The sequence below is a fragment of the Heterodontus francisci genome, chromosome 35 (genome assembly GCF_036365525.1).
Source record: "Heterodontus francisci isolate sHetFra1 chromosome 35, sHetFra1.hap1, whole genome shotgun sequence".
Classification (NCBI taxonomy): Eukaryota; Metazoa; Chordata; class Chondrichthyes; order Heterodontiformes; family Heterodontidae; genus Heterodontus; species Heterodontus francisci.
The window spans coordinates 18,269,085-18,285,704 of record NC_090405.1 but is presented as its reverse complement, the minus strand read 5'-3'; the positions used below and the strand labels follow the sequence as shown (position 1 = coordinate 18,285,704).

Genomic DNA, 16,620 nt, shown 5'->3' with positions numbered 1-16,620 from the left:
CCAAGTCTGTGCTTTTGACGCACTTCTTATCTCTCTGTTCCGTCGTGCTCCTGTGTCTCTGGTCCAAAATTAGACTTTGATGAGACTCGAACCCACACCTTTGAACATTTTCTTTATCATGTCCAACACGCTATCCATTGCACCACAGAGCCACATATGTTTTAAGAAACATCACCAGGGCCTTTGATCTTGTCAGCAGAGATGGTCTCTTCTTCTTTCCACAAGAACATGCACAGTTCCATCAGTTACAATGGAGCAACATCAGACACTTTCAAGATCAACAGTGGGGTAAAGCAGGGCTGCGCGCTGGCGCCAACTCTCTTAGGAACAGAGGAACATAGGACTAGGCCATTCAGCCCGTCGAGCCTGCTCGACCATTCAATTTGATCATGGCTGATTATCTACCTCTATGCCCCTTTCCCCTGCTATCCCCATATCCCTTGATATCATGAGTATCAAGATTTCTATCAATTTCTGTCTTGAACATGCTCAATGATTGAGCTGCCACAGCCCTCTGGGGTACAGAATTCCAATGATTCACCACCATCTGAGTGAAGAAATTCAACCTTTTCTCAGTTTTAAATGGCCTACTCCTTATTCTGAGACTATGTCCCCTGGTTTTAGACTCACCAACCAGGGCAAACATCCTGTCGACACCCACACTATCACGCCCTGTAAGAATTTTGTCAGTTTCAATGAGATCACCTCTCATTCTTCGAAACTTTAAGGAATACAGGCCCAGTTTCCTCATCAGACAATCCCACCATCCCAGGGATTAGTCTGGTGACCCTCTGTTTCACTCCCTCTATGGCAAGTATATCCGTCCTTAGATGAGGAGACTAAACTGGACACAATACTCCAGTGCGGATTCACCAAGGCTCCATACAATTGCAGCAAGACATCTTTACTCCTGTACTCATGACCCCTCGTGTGAAGGCCAACATACCATTTGCCTTCCTAATTGATTGCTGCACCTGCACAAGAGCTTTTAGTGTCTCAGGAACAAGGACACCCAGGTCCCTTTGGACATCAACACTTCCCAGCCTCTCACCATTTAAGAAATACTCTGTCTTTCTGTTTATTCTACCAAAGTGGATAACTTCACACTTACTCACATTATATTCCATGTTCTTGCCCATTCACTGAGCCGCTCCAGGTCCCCTGGAAGCCTCTCTGCATCCTCCTCACAACTCACACTTCACCGAGCTTTGTGTCATCTGCAAACTTGGAAATATTACATTTAATCCCCACATCCAAATCATTTATATAGGTTGTTAACAGCTGTGGCTCCAACACTGATCCTTGCAGCACCCCAATAGTAACAGCCTGCCATCCTGAGGAGGACCCGTTATTCCTGCTCTCTGTTTTCGGTCTGTTAACCAATTCTCAATCCATATCAGTATATTATCCCCAATCCTATGTGCTCTAATATTGTTTACTCACCTCCTGTGTGGGATCTTACCAAAGGAAAATGCAAATACCACACATCCACTGGTTCTCCTTTATCTGTTCTATATGTAACAACCTCAAAAATCTCAACAGGTTTTTCAAACCTGTTTTCCTTTTCATAAATCTATGTTGACTCTGCCCAATCATATCATTATTTTCTAACTGTCTAGTTATCACATCCTTTATAATTGGTGTATTCTTCTCCATGCTGCTATTGTACGCTTTCAGTGACTCAGATGGGGGTGTTCACCTGCACATCAGAGCTGACGACAAGCTGTTCAACTTGGCAAGACTGTGCGCCAAGACCAAAGTGGGTAAATTCCTAGTCTGTGAGTTGCTGTTTGCTGATGATGCTGCGCTGACATCCCATAATGAAGTTCACTGACAGCAGCTTGTAGATCGGTTCTCCCTGGCCTGCAAGGAATTTGGAATGACGATCAGCCTCAGGAAGATCAAAGTTATGGGCCAGGACGTAGAGACTCCACCTTCCATCAACATCGACAACCTCACTTTGGAGGTTGTCAACAGCTTCACATACCTTGGATCAAAAATCACCAGCAATCTGTCCCTTGATACTGAAATCAGCACCAGGATTGTCAATGCTGCAGCTGTCATGTCAAAGTTGAGAAGATGAGTGTGAACCGACAGCAAACTGAACGATACAAAGCTCCACGTGTAACAGGCTTGTGATCTCAGCACCCTCCTTTGTAGTAGAGAAGCATCAACAACTTATATAAGCCAAGGAAAGCAGCTGAACAGCTTCCACCTCCGCTGTCTCAGATGGATATTGGACATCTCCTGGCAGGACAGAGTGCCGAATGCGGAAGTACACCAGCGTGCAGTGATCCGCAGCATGTTTGCCCTCTTGAGTCAGCGGTGACTCTGTTGACTGGGCCAAATGAATGACGGTCACATTGCCAAATACATGCTCTCTGGTGAGCTTGCTATCAGCATGAGACCAACAGGTCAGGAAGAAAATTGAAGTCATTTGGGTGGCACAGTGGCGCAGTGGTTAGCACTGTAGCCTCACAGCTCCAGGGACCCAGGTTCGATTCTGGGTACTGCTTGTGTGGAGTTTGCAAGTTCTCCCTGTGTCTATGTGGGTTTCCTCCCACAAGCCAAAAGACTTGCAGGTTGATAGGTAAATTGGCCATTATAAATTGTCACTAGTATAGGTAGGTGGTCGGGAAATATAGGGACAGGTGGGGATGTTTGGTCGGAATATGGGATTAGTGTAAATGGGTGGTTGATGTTCGGCACAGACTAGGTGGGTCGAAGGGCCTGTTTCAGTGCTGTATCTCTAATCTAATCAAATTTGGAGAGGTTTGAGTTAACTAAGGAGAGTGAGCATGGATTTATAAATGGGAGTTGATGCTTGACAAATCTAACTGCATTTTTTGATAAACTATCTGAGAAAGTTGATGAAGGGAATGCAGTGGGTGTTGTTTATTTGATAAAGTACCACTTGCAAATTCCACACAAGCAGTACTCAGAACTAAACCTGGGTCATTGGAGTTGTGAGATTGCAGTGCTCACCACTGCACCACCTTTAGAATGTGGATAGAATAAAAAGTGAGATTGGATGGACAGAAGCAGTCTGAAAAGATGGTTCAAACAAAAGGTGAAAACCCTGAAATGTTAATTCTGATTCTCTCTCCACAGATGCTGCCCGAGGTGCTGAGTATTTCCAGCACTTTCTGTTTTTATTTCAGCTTTGCAGGATGTTGCTTTGATCAGAAAAAAATGGATGATCGGCTGTGGGCGCCAGTGAAATTCCACAGGAGCAAATAAAAAGCTCACCAATAGTGGCTCGTTGGTCTAGGGGTATGATTCTCGCTTTGGGTATGTAAGTGATTAATATGTGAGAGGTCCTGGGTTCAAATCCCAGACGAGCCCTTCTCTGTTGCTATTTTTAGTTTCAGGTCATCGATTGGTTTCAGCCTTCCAGAAAGCGGAATCGATTTCCAAACTGAGCCTGCTTGAGGACCGGGGAACTGGATTCAAAGAGCTTGTCGACAAAATTGAAATGAACAAAATATACAGATTGTCAAGTGGGAATATAAGGTTGCAACAGTAACTAGAGGCCTGCTCGGGTCAGCAAATGCAACCCGACCCAAGCCTGACAGCACCACATCCGACCTGGTCCGAGTCCTTTCATTTTTTCCCGTGCCCGAACTGACCACCAGAATGTTCAGTTCAACTTGCTTCCGTTTTTCACTTTTTAAGCTTGTGCAGGTAAGCAACAAAAACTGTAACTGGACTTGAAAGGTTGTTTAAATGTACATTAAGATTAGAGCTACGTACCGGAGGTGATGAGCTGAAGATTGTTACCATAGAAGTTAGTGATTGTTAGGTCACTAGTTAAAGAGAAAGTCATGGAATTGTGCCCAGACAGGTTGTCCCACACTGTATTGATTAAAATATTGCCCGAAGGCTAGAAAATATCATTATACATTCCCTAGACTCCTGCTTTACAGGTTGAAATACTTGCTGCAAGTTTATCAAGAGAGCAGCTGAGATGCAGAGACCAGGAAGGTCTTGAGTGATTAATTATTATAAAATATACATTCTTATATTAAAGAGATTGTGCTCTACCTTCGATGGAATCGCTCACTGCAGACTAGTGCAGAGTGTTTCCCGCCTTAACGTCCTGGCTGTCACTGGATCTTGAGTCTCGGCCTCTGGATTACTGGTTCAGTAATCTTTGAAATGTCTCCCGTGATTTAATATTTTAATCTGGTAATCAGATTTTACAAAAAAAAAAATTAACTTATTTAAGACTGCTTCGTATTTAGCCGTGTCAAATGAATAAAGAAATTAAAATATATTCAAAATTATATATCAACTATTAAATACTAATGCCCAGCTTTGTATATAAAAAATGCCTCTTAATTTCATTAATTATCCATAAACACTGAGGCCACATTAAACTAAAAGCAGCGATTTATCAAGTCTGACACTTAATTAATTAAATATATTCCAAATTTAGAGCATAATTCATTGTCTTTCCCCTTTCAATCTCTTAATTTGCATTACAAGCCTCCTTTACTTTACAATCTTTATTCAATACAATATGTTTTGAGGCAGGCACGAGAAGTCTTGCCAACCCCTAACGGGATGCAGTCAATTCATTTGCAAACTGTGCAATTAAAGAAAAGGGTGAAGTTGCTATTAATGCAGATTGTAGCTGTTCAACTGCTTTTGTCACCAAGAATACAAAGCACGAAGGAAAACCAAGAGAGAAACCAAAACACAAAAAGGTTAAATTTGTGTCAATGAAAAATAGAACTCATTAAAAACATCATATTACACAACAGTGCAGCAACTGATTACATTGTAAATATTTCATTAAGATTAAAATGGCAAAGACCTTCAACACCCCTAGAATCAGGAAAGGGCAAGAAAGAGCTAACCGGATAATTATGTGCCTGGGGCTGAGTTCTGCTACAATGTACACAAAAACTGTTTATTGATTAGTACACAGCAAGTTGAAATACCAAGCAGAGTAGGCAGTACACTTCAAAAGATCTGCGGTTTCCAGTGTTTCACTAACACAATTATAACACAAGGTATTTAGAGTATTCGAGTGTGTCTGACCCAGCCCGCCCTGACCTGAGCCCGAATGCTGAACCCAAATGCTGAACCCGGAGGAGCGACCCAAACCCGACACATGTCATCGGGACCCGTCGGGTTAGGGTCAGGCAGGTAGCCATGTTCTAGCATTAACTGAGACCTGGCTCCAAAAGCAACAAAATTGTGTTCTGGTCTGGAATGGAATTCTTCAATTGTTTCTGTTTGGCTTGGATTGACTCATCGATTTTCTTGTTTTTCACTTTGTCAATGCCTTTGAATAATTGTGGCTCCTTCTTCAGGGTGTCTTCTTTCACCAGGTAGTTCTGACCTCTGATGATGTTGATCGTAATCAGCTTCAATTTGCTGATAGTTTTGGAAGTGAGCAGATTTCCTTTGCTTGAGTCTACAACATGGAACTCAGTCTGACATGTGGACCCATGGGAGGATTTGAAAGCTGCCCTTGCATTGGAGCATACAGTTGCATCCATCCAAACAGAGGTAGAGTAGAAGTGACAGTTCAGTCTGTCAATCATGGGACGTTTAATCTCAGGGTTGTGAGTTTGAGCGCCATTTAGATTTTCCCTATTTTTCGGCTTCAGTAGCAGAGATGACAAGGAGTGTTTGAAATGAAATTCAACAACAGTATGAGAAAGTCTCACTTTCATTCGGGAATCTTAACTCTCTGCAGCATCTCGCTGTGAAAGATTGAACTTTATCTCATTTCTTTTTCAGCTGGGAGTCAGTGCAGCTCAGTGGGACTTCTGGCTGTCTCCCACCTCACAATCCATCAGTACTGAGAAAGCAATGGGAAATATTACGCATGGCTGAGTAAGCAGAAGACACCGATTTAAGGTGAATGGGAAAAGAACCAAAGGCAACATGAGGAAAAACCTTTTTTTACGCAGCGAGTGGTTAAGATCTGATATGTACTGCCTGAGAGTGTGACGGAGGAAGGTTCAACCATAGCTTTCAAAAGGATATATGATAATTATCTGAAGAGAAAAAAAAAATCAGGTTTTCATGGAATACATGAGGATGTGGCATGAGCTGAGTTGCTTGTGCAGAGAGGCAGCACAAGCACGATGAGCTGAAACCTCCTTTTGTGCTGTAAGTATTCTGTGATCTATGATTCTATACAAAGTGAAACCAACACTCACATCTGAGAAACTGACAGGTACAGTGTAAACCCCACACTAACAAACCAGCAAATGCCAGGGACAGATTAAAACAACAGGCCTAGACAAGAAACTGACAGAAACTGTGTGAAACCCAAAAATCATTTCGCAGGATTTGGCAGGTAATGTGTAAAAACCTCTCTTCCATATCCATACTGCAAGGTACAAAGAAAATTAGGTACAAAACCAGGCTCATACTTGGAAGACTGAGAGATAAAAAGCAAAACACAGACTCACCTACAAGAGACTGACCATTACAGAGAATAAAACACACTCACCTAGAGGAGGTGCAGATTAAAAACACATGCATGTAACAGAAATTGATAGGGATAGAATCAAACCCTTTCTCACACATGACACGAAAATTGGTGGTGTCGTAAATATTAGATTACAAGACGATATAGATCATCTGAGGCATAGAATATAAGAGCAGGGCGTTATGATGGAGCTGTATAAAATGCTAGTTAGGCCACAGATGGAGTACTGTGTACTGTTCTGGGCACCACATGATAGGAAGGATGTGATTGCCCTGGAGAGGGTGCAGAGGAGATTCACCAGGATGTTGCCTGGACTGGGGAATTTCAGCCATGAAGAGAGACTGAAAAGGCGAGGGTTGTTTTCCTTAGAGCAGAGAAGGCTGAGGGGAGAGCTATACAGAATTATGAAGGGCATTGATAGTTTAGATAGGAAGAAAGTATTTCCATTAGCAAAGGGGTTAATAACCAGGGGGCGTAGATTTAAGGTAAGGGGCAGGAGGTTTAGAGGGGATTTGAGGAAAAAATTTTACCCAGAGGGTGGTTGGAATCTGGAACGCACTGCCTGAAGGGGTGGTAGAGGCAGGAACCCTCACAACATTTCAGAAGTATTTAGATGAGCAATTGAAATGCCATAGCATACAAGGCTACAGGCCAAGTACTGGAAAATGGGAAATGGAATAGTTAGGTGCTTGATGGCCGGCACAGACACGATGGGCCGAAGGGCCTGTTTCTGTGCTGTATAACTCTATGACTCTATATCAGAAACTGATAGATCTGGACAAAAGCTGATGCTCACATACAAGTTGTTGAAAGATAGGTGGTGAAACTCACATCGCAATAGCAGAAACAAACAGTCACAGACCAAAAACTGAAACATACAGAGTAAAAACCCACATTCTCACACCCGAAATTCACGGTTACGAAGTGAAGCTGACTCTCTCCTCCCAGGCACTGACGGGTACAAAAGAAAACACGCACGAACATACCAGGAAATGAAAGGCTGCATTTGCTGACAACGCCACCACTAGGTGGCGCTGCATCAGCACATGTGCAAAAGCAGCCTGTTCAAATAAAACGTCCCAGTCAGCGACGTTCTGGCAGCTGCCAGGACTAAAGATGGCGCTGCTCAAATAATCACACAAAGGCAATGTAAAGCAAAACAAAGGCCATGTGTTTACATGGCAGCAGGGAATGGCCGGAGAGATCAGGCGGGGGAGAATGTCCGGAGAGAGCGGGGAGGAGGAGGAGAGCACACCCACCGCCACCAAGGTCTTCGGCCGCTCCCTCCCCACTTCCCCCACGCTCTCTACTTGCTTCCCCCACACTCTCTCCCCGCTTCCCCCACGCTCTCTACTCGCTTCTCACCCCTCTCCCCGCCCTCTCCCCTCACTTCCCCCGCTATGTCCCCCCACCCTCTCCATCCCCCACTTCCCCCGCCCTCTCCTTCTGTTAAGCTATTCCGTGACCTTGTCCTATCAATACCTTCTCCTTTGTTATCTCTTGCCCCACCCCCACTTTACTTGCTTACAATCTTTTACATTTCTTATATCTGCCAGTTCTGAAGAAGGGTCACTGACCTGAAATGTTAACTCTGCTTCTCTCTCCACAGATGCTGCCAGATCCGCTCTGTTTTTCCAGCACTTTCTGTTTTTATCATCGATTTTCTTCTTTTTTACTTTGCTGATGTCTTTGAATATATTGTGGATCCTTCTTCAGGGTGTCTTCTTTCACCAGGTCGTTCTGACCTCTGATGATGTCGATCGTAATCAGCTTCAATTTGCTGATAGTTTTGGAACTGAGCAGATTTCCTTTGCTTGAGTCTACAACATGGAACTCAGTCTGACATGTGGACCCATGGGAGGATTTAAAAGTAACTTGGATGATCCCTAGTGGATCCCTAGTGGAGGAGTATCTGATCCATGGGAACCCAGGTTCAATCCTGGGTTTCAGCAATTCTGCTTCCTTATGCGTCCCTTGCCTTGGTTATGATTTTCCAGTTGCACAATTTACTTTGAAATTATTTACCAAGCACCAGTGGATTGAATTTGAGAAACAACACAGAGTTATTTCCAGCATAGAAGGTGGTTGTTTGGCCCATCATGTCCATGCTGGCTCTCCCCGTAGCAGTAGAGTCAGTTCCACTCACCAGCTCGATCCCTTTCCTCCTGCAAGTTTCTTTCCTTCAAGTATCCATCCAATTTCCTTTTCAAATCATTGATTGTCTCTGCTTCCACCACACTCGTGGGCCGAGACATTACCACCCACAACATAAAAAAGTTCCACCTCATCAAGGATGCGAAATATTTATATCTTCTATATTTAGCTTATTCTCTATTTCTATGAGAATAGAATGGCAGTCAACATGAAAAGGAACCCAAAAATCTTTGAGCAGCATGTAAATGATAAGTGGGTAGTAAGAGGTAGAGTGCGGCCTATTAGGGACAAAGAGGGTAATATATGCTTGGAAGTGCAGGGCAATGTTAATCTACTTAATGAGTACTTTGTATCAGTGATCACTAAGGAAGTGGAATTGGACAAAATATCAGTAGAAGTGAAGAGAGTAGAGTCAATGGAGAGGGTACAAATTGAGAGAGGGAGGTACTAAAAAGGCGGAGCAAAGCGGCACCGTAAAGTGCTTCGTGATAATATCCAGGGCATCACTAAACCAGCAATCCGCCGCCTGGCTCGCCGTGGCGGGGTCAAGCGGTTCTCGGATTTGATCTATGAGGAGACTCGCGGGGTGTTGAAGGTTTTCCTGGAGAATGTGATCAGGGATGCGGTCACCTACACTGAGCACGCCAAGCGCAAGACGGTCATTGCCATGGATGTGGTGTACGTTCTGAAACGGCAGGGCCGCACTCCACGGATTTGGCGGCTGAACAACTCGACCCTTTCCAGCAAACACACAACAAAGGCTCTTCTAAGAGCCACCCACCGCCTCACACAGAGAGAGCAGTGACCTGGAAACGGGAGCTGGGATTGGCTGTTCAGAACTGACTGGAATAAATCTGTGCTGCATTCGGGAATAAAACTGGAATCCCCAAATTTGACATTTCACTTGCAGCAAGGATGTGCAGTGGATTTGATTTTCTAAACGGGCTGTGTAAACAGTGCCCAAGGTTCTACAGTTAGTTATTTCCCCAGTCGACACATGCCCTCAGTGAAAAGCCACACCTTCTTCTTTGGCCTCCTTGTCTCGAGAGACAATGGGTAAGCGCCTGGAGCTGGTCAGTGGTTTGTGGAGCTGTGCCTGGAGTGGCTATAAAGACCAATTCGAGAGTGACAGACTCTTCCACAGGTGCTGCAGATAAAATTGGTTGTCAGGGCTGTTACGCAGTTGGCTCTCCCCTTGCGCTTCTGTCTTTTTTCCTGCCAACTGCTAAGTCTCTTCGACTCGCCGCACTATAGCCCCGCCTTTATGGCTGCCCGCCAGCTCTGGCGATCACTGGCAACTGACTCCCATGACTTGTGATCAATGTCACAGAACTTCATGTCGCATTTGCAGACGTCTTTAAAGTGGAGACATGGATGGCCGGTGGGTCTGATACCAGTGGCGAGCTCGCTGTACAATGTGTCCTTGGGGATCCTGCCATCTTCCATGCGGCTCACATGGCCAAGCCATCTCAGGCGCCGCTGGCTCAGTAGGGTCTATAAGCTGGGGATGTTGGTCACCTCGAGGACTTCTGTGTTCGAGATACGGTCCTGCCACCTGATGCCAAGGATTCTCCGGAAGCAGCGAAAATGGAATGAATTGCGGCGTCGCTCTTGGCTGACGTATGTTGTCCAGGCCTCGCTGCTGTAGAGCAAGATACTGAGGACACAGGCTTGATACACTCGGACCTTTGTGTTCTGTGTCAGTGTGCCATTTTCCCACACTCACTTGGCCAGTCTGGACATAGCAGTGGAAGTCTTTCCCATGCGCTTGTTGATTTCTGCATCGAGAGACAGGTTACTGGTGATAGTTGAGCCTAGGTAGGTGAACTCTTGAACCACTTCCAGAGTGTGGTTGCTGATATTGATGGATGGAGCATTTCTGACGTCCTGTCCCATGATGTTCGTTTTCTTGAGGCTGATGGTTAGGCCACATTCGTTGCAGGCAGTCGCAAACCTGTCGATGAGACTCTGCAGACACTCTTCAGTGTGAGATGTTAATGCAGCATTGTCAGCAAAGAGGAGTTCCCTGATGAGGACTTTCCGTACTTTGGTCTTCGCTCTTAGACAGGCAAGGTTGATCAACCTGCCACCTGATCATGTGTGGAGGAAAATTCCTTCTTCTGAAGACTTGAATGCATATGAGAGCAGCAGGGAAAAGATGATCCCAAACAGTGTGGGTGCGAACAGTTCCGGATCCAAAACGTTAACTCTGCTTCTCGTTCCACAGATGCTGCCAGACCTGCTGAGTGGTTCCAGCATTTCTTGTTTTTATTACATTGGTTTAAATTGTCGACCTGGCAGAAAGTTTGAATTCGCAAAAGGCGCCAACTTCAGTGTCGGAACGAAGCGATTACTGGAAAATCTATTTAAAGTTGTTCGTAAAATATTTTCCACCAACCTTTAAAAACCTTTGTTTATTCCGCTATTTTCGCCACAAATTCCTGGCGCTATTTTACGCACAATTTTAACCTGTCATTTTTTTCCCACTTCTTATCTGTAACGGTAAAAGACTCCATTCAGCAATCCTTAAGGGACCAATAACTCAAACTTGGTGTGGAAAGGAATAAATTAGACTATTGGTAATTCCCTTCACACAGGGATCAGGGGGACAGTGAGAAGCCACTGAAATAGTTGCTTAAACATTTTAAATAGATCCTATTCTGTCCTGTTACTGACATGCTGGAATTAGACAGTAATCAGCCCTTTCACAGAGACTGTGGGTGGCTCTGAAAAGAGCCTTTGGGTTATTAGATGACATTTTGGCCGCTTTCCTTTTTCTGGAAGCTCTGAGCGCTGGTTTTCTTGGGCAGCAGCACGGCCTGGATATTAGGCAGCACCCTGCCCTGTGCGATGATCACTCCTCCCAGCAGCTTGTTGAGCTCCTCGTCGTTGCGGACGGCCAGCTGCAGGTGTCTGGGGATGATGCGGGTCTTCTTGTTGTCCCGGGCCGCGTTACCAGCCAGCTCTAGGATTTCAGCGGTCAGATACTCGAGCACAGCAGCCAGATAGACCGGGGCTCCCGCACCCACACGCTCTTCATAGTTACCCTTTCTCAGGAGCCTGTGAACACGGCCCACCGGGAACTGCAGTCCAGCCCGGGAGGAGTGAGACTTTGCCTTGGACCGAGCTTTTCCGCTGGTCTTTCCTCTTCCAGACATTTCCACAATCTCACAAATATTTTCACAAAGAATGGATAACTACCTCAGCATTAAGCATCCACATGGGGTAGACAGGATGGTCAAGCAGTCTGAAATGGTGCATTCAGATCACAACGCTCTCTGGAGGGGTGGGTTTAAATCCCACTTCTGACAAGTTGTGCTTTGACATGACTACAGGCATTTGGGAGCAGTGGTGAAAAACACAGAGCATGAAAGAATTTTGACAAGCAAAATCAAAACGAATTCAAAGATATTTCTTCAATACATGGGAGTAAGAGGCAACAGAGGAAAAAGTAAGGCCCATCAAAGAACTAAAAAGTAACCTATGTGTCAGGGTTGAAGATGTTGGTATGTTTGTTAATGAATACTTTACTGTCTTCACAAATGAGGGGGTGATGCAGACATTATAATTAAGGAGAAGGAGTGTGAAGCATTGGACATGATAAACTGAGGGGGAGAAGAAGTATAAATGGGATGAGCATCCTTGAAAGTGGATAAATCATCAGGGCCGGATGAAATGTACCCCAGCATGTTAAAAGAAGCCAGTGAGGAAATAGTGGAAGGTCTGACCATCAGTTTCCAATCCCTCACTGGATACAGGTGTGATGCCAGAGGATTGGAGGTCTCTGCAATAAAAGCAAAATTCTGCAGATGCTGGAAATCTGAAATAAAAACTATTAGTGCTGGAAATACACAGCAGGTCTGGCAGCATCTGTGGAGAGAGAAGCAAAGTTAACATATCTGTTCTGATGAAAAGTCACTGACCTGAAATGTTAACTTTGCTTCTCTCTCCACAGATGCTGCCAGATCTGCTGTGTATTTGCAGTACATTTTGTTTTTATTGCTAACATTGCACCATTGTTGAAAAAGGAAGCAAGACCGAATAATTAAAGACCAGTCAGCCTAACCTCAATAGTGGGTGAATTATTGGAATTAATTCTGAGAGACAGGATAAACTGTCACTTAGAAAGGCTCAGATTAATCAAGTATCATCAGCATGGATTTGTTCAGGGAAGCTCCTGTCTGACGAACTTGATTGAATTTTTTGAAGAAGTAACAAGGAGGATTGATGAGGATAGTGCAGTTGATGTGGTCTACATGGATTTTAGCAAGGCTTTTGACAAGGTCCCACATGGCAAACTGGTTAAAAAAAATAAAAGCACATGGGATCCAGGGGAATGTAGCAAGCTGGACATAAAATAGACTCAGTGGCAGGAAGCAAAAAGGAATTGGGTACGGATGTTTGTGCAACTCGAGGTCTGTTTCAAGTGGTGTTCCACAGGGCTCAGAACTAGGTTCCCTGCTTTTTGTGGTATATATTAATGATTTGGACATGAATGTAGAGGGCACAATCAAGACGATTGCAGATGACATGAAAATTGTCCGTGTTGCTGATAGCGAGGAGGATAGCTGTACACTGCAGGAAGATATCAATAGACTGGTCAGGTGGGCAGAGTAGTGGTAAATGGAATTCAAATTGGACAAGTGTGAGGTGATGCATTTGGGAGGTCAAAAAAGGCAAAGGAATACACAATTAATGGGAGAACACTGAACGGTGTAGAGGAAGTGAGGGACGTTGGAGCGAATGTCCACAGATCCCTGAAGGTAGCAGGACAGGTCAATAAGGTGGTTCAGCAGGTATGTGGAATCCTTTCCTTTATTAGCTGAGGTATAGAATATAAGGGTGACCTGGGTGTCCATGTCAATAAGTCACTGACAGCTAACATGCAGGTGCAGCAAGCAATTAGGAAAGCTAATAGTATGTTAGCCTTTATCACAAGAGGATTTGAGTACGAGAGTCGTGAATTCTTGCTTCAATTGTATAGAAACTTGGTTAGACCGCACTTGGAATGCAGTTTTGGTCTCCTTACCTTAGGAAGGATATTATTGCCACAGAGGGAGTTCAACGAAGGTTCATCAGACTTGTTCCAGGGATGGTGGGACTGTTCTATGAAGAAAGGTTGGAGAAACTGGGGCAGTATTCTCTAGAGTTTCGAAGAATGGGAGGTGATCTCATTGAAACCTACAAAATACTTAAATGACAGTCAGGGTAGATGCAGCTAAGATGTTTCCCCTGATTGGGGAGTCAAGAACCAAGGGAAGGAATTTCAAAATAAGGGAGTAGCCGCTTAGGACAGAGATGAGGAGAAATGCTGTTCCTCAGAGGGTTGTGAATCTTTGGAATTCTCTACCCCAGAGGGCTGTGGAAGCTCAGTCATTGAGTATGTTTAAAGCAGAGATTGACAGATTTCTAAATACAAATGACAGAAGGGAATATGAGGAAAGTGTGGGGAAAAGGACATTGAAGTGGACGATCAGCCATGATCATATTGAATGACGGGGCAGGCTCGATGGGCTGAATGGTCGACTCCTGTTCTTATGTTCCTAACTCCACATGATCGGCGAGGCACAGCCTCAGGCCGACTTGATGGGTGGTGCAAAAAGATATCACTGCTTCTGATCTTCACCAGAAAAGAGAGTGAGATGTAACATTGATCATCAAACAGAATGTGAGCAAATAGAACAGAATAAAACACATGGAGAGACACTGTGGAATAACAAATAGATTTGATTGGAATGTTGAATTTTAATTGGAATGGATAAAACACCAGAAACAGCAGATTAAATTGGGATTCTCATCATTATATTGATCTGGGACAGAAAAGAGAACCTGATGGAAAGAAGGGAAGAAGAAAGAAAAGAAAGGATGGAACTGTTCACTTTTTTCAGTTTTTTCACTCACCCATCAAAGCTGGATAAAAAAGTTTCAAATAACAGAGAATTTCACCAAAAAGGGAGATTAAATGCTGTCGAACCCTTGGATTGAAGGATGCCTCAACAGATCACCTGTTTAACTGTCTCCTCACTGGGGGATTTCAAACAGTGAGTAATATTATTCTCTACTTTTGTTAAATGAACCCAGAACTGTCACTTGGAATTAATATCTGTGTTCCGACTCCTGAATTATAAAATTGTGACTTTATCAATATTTTCTGGACACATTTCCTGCTGAAAGAACTGAGACCTCTTTTCTAATTTACACAATACTATATACACACTCATCAAGCCTCCGAAACTAGCATCCTTGGTGCTGCTCTCTCTTCTCCCAAACCTCATCTCATGTGACTGTTTCATCATTACTCTGACAGTGGGAGGGGTTGATCCCACTGTTTTCAGCATTAACCCTTCACATCCTTATCCTACACTGTCAGAAAAAAATGGTTGGAGGGAACTTCCTTCATTTATCGAAAAACCAGCTGCTCCCAGTTGAAAATCAACTCAAACCCATCGGCAAGAGAGAGAGACTGTCAGAGAACTTCCTGCATCCAGTCCTGACCCTGTCACACTCAGCATCTGCTCACCCAGACCCCACTCTCCTCAACACTGAACATTGTTACCGAGACACTTCAAATACTGTTGAGAAAAGGCAGGAAAGGTCAAAGTTCACACAGCTGTTTTGAATAGAACAAAGTTTAATATCTCCTCACCGTTTCTCGGTAACCACATGAGACATAGGTTTTCTTATTTGGTTCCTTTGATTTTTCTTGTTCCTGACTGAGAAATATTCCAAACCTCAGATCAACCCTCCCACTTGCGTCGTGTCTCAGTCTCAGTTACAAGCAACACATAATGACACACACACTTTGAAACATACAACACGGTCACACTTTCCTTCAGTGAGATTAAGGTCGAGCTTTTTTTCCAGGTTGAATGCAACTGTGAACAAATTTGTATCAAAGAGGTTGCCTTTGAAATATCAGCACTGAATTTCTGGACGAGGAGGAACAGCAATTCCAAACTCACATCCTTCACAAAGGCTGTTTTCTCCTGTGAATGAAATTCATCATGTAATTTGAATTCTAAGTTAAAGTTCACAAGACACAAACATAAATGTTAACACCCAAACTTCTCAAGCATATTGCAAATATGAAATAAGGCTCCGCTGGGAATTGAACACAGAATTTCCTGTTTACAAGACAGGTGCTTTAACCAACTAAGCTACAGAGACAGATCACAAGTGCTGTTGCAATTGAAATCTGAGGTGGTTACTATTTAGTCTCATCCCACTTCTCCACAGGTCACAACAAAAATTTTAAATTTTCCCACTTACTGATACAGTCAATCATATGCTCTATTTTTCCCAGAATAGAAGACACTTAATGAACAACAAACTTTAAATCTGTGCCCTCCCGTTCTCGATCCTTTCACAAGTGGGAACAGTTTCTCCCTATCCACTCTGTCCACACCCCTCATCATTTTGAATACCACTATGAAATCTCCTCTTAGCCTTCTTTTCTCCAAGGAAAACAGTCCTAACTTCTCCAATCTATCTTCATAACTGAAGTTCCTCATCCCTGGAACCATTCTCATGAATCTTTTCCATAATCTCTGCAATGCCTTCACATCTTTCCTAAAGTGTGGCACCCAGAACTGGACTCAGTACTTCAGCTGAGGCTAGTGTCTTATACAAGTTCAACATGACCTCCTTGATCTTGTATTCTATGCCTCTATCACTAAAGCCGAGGATACTGTATGCTTTATTAACCACTCTCTCAACCAATGACTTATACCCCCAGGTCCCTCTGCTCCTGCACCCCCTTTAGAATTGTACCCTTTATTCTATATTGTCACTCCATGTTCTTCCTACCAAAATGAATCAATTCACATTTCTCTGCATTGAACTTCACCTGTCATCTGTCCTCCCATTCCACCAACTTGTCTATGTCCTTTTGAAGTTCTACACTATCATCCTTACAGTTCACAATGCTTCCAATTTTCGTATCATCCATAAACTTTGAAATTCTGCCCTGTACACCAAGGTCTAGGTCATTAATATATATCAGGAAAGGCAAG

General features: G+C 43.8%; 1 long non-coding RNA gene and 1 other non-coding gene across 2 annotated transcripts in view; one reads left to right on the top strand and one right to left on the bottom strand.

The window, feature by feature from the left end:
- The window catches only part of LOC137350416 (uncharacterized), a 44,443-nt gene that overhangs the window by 21,458 nt on the left and 6,365 nt on the right, over positions 1–16,620 (bottom strand). Inside the window, exon 2 of the long non-coding RNA XR_010969409.1 lies at positions 4,045–4,185. This is a non-coding gene — a long non-coding RNA (uncharacterized lncRNA). The remainder of the gene's footprint in view (positions 1–4,044; positions 4,186–16,620) is intronic.
- On the top strand, positions 3,257–3,345 carry trnap-ugg (transfer RNA proline (anticodon UGG)). The gene is given in 2 exon segments: positions 3,257–3,292; positions 3,310–3,345. It is a non-coding gene; the product is annotated as a tRNA-Pro (tRNA).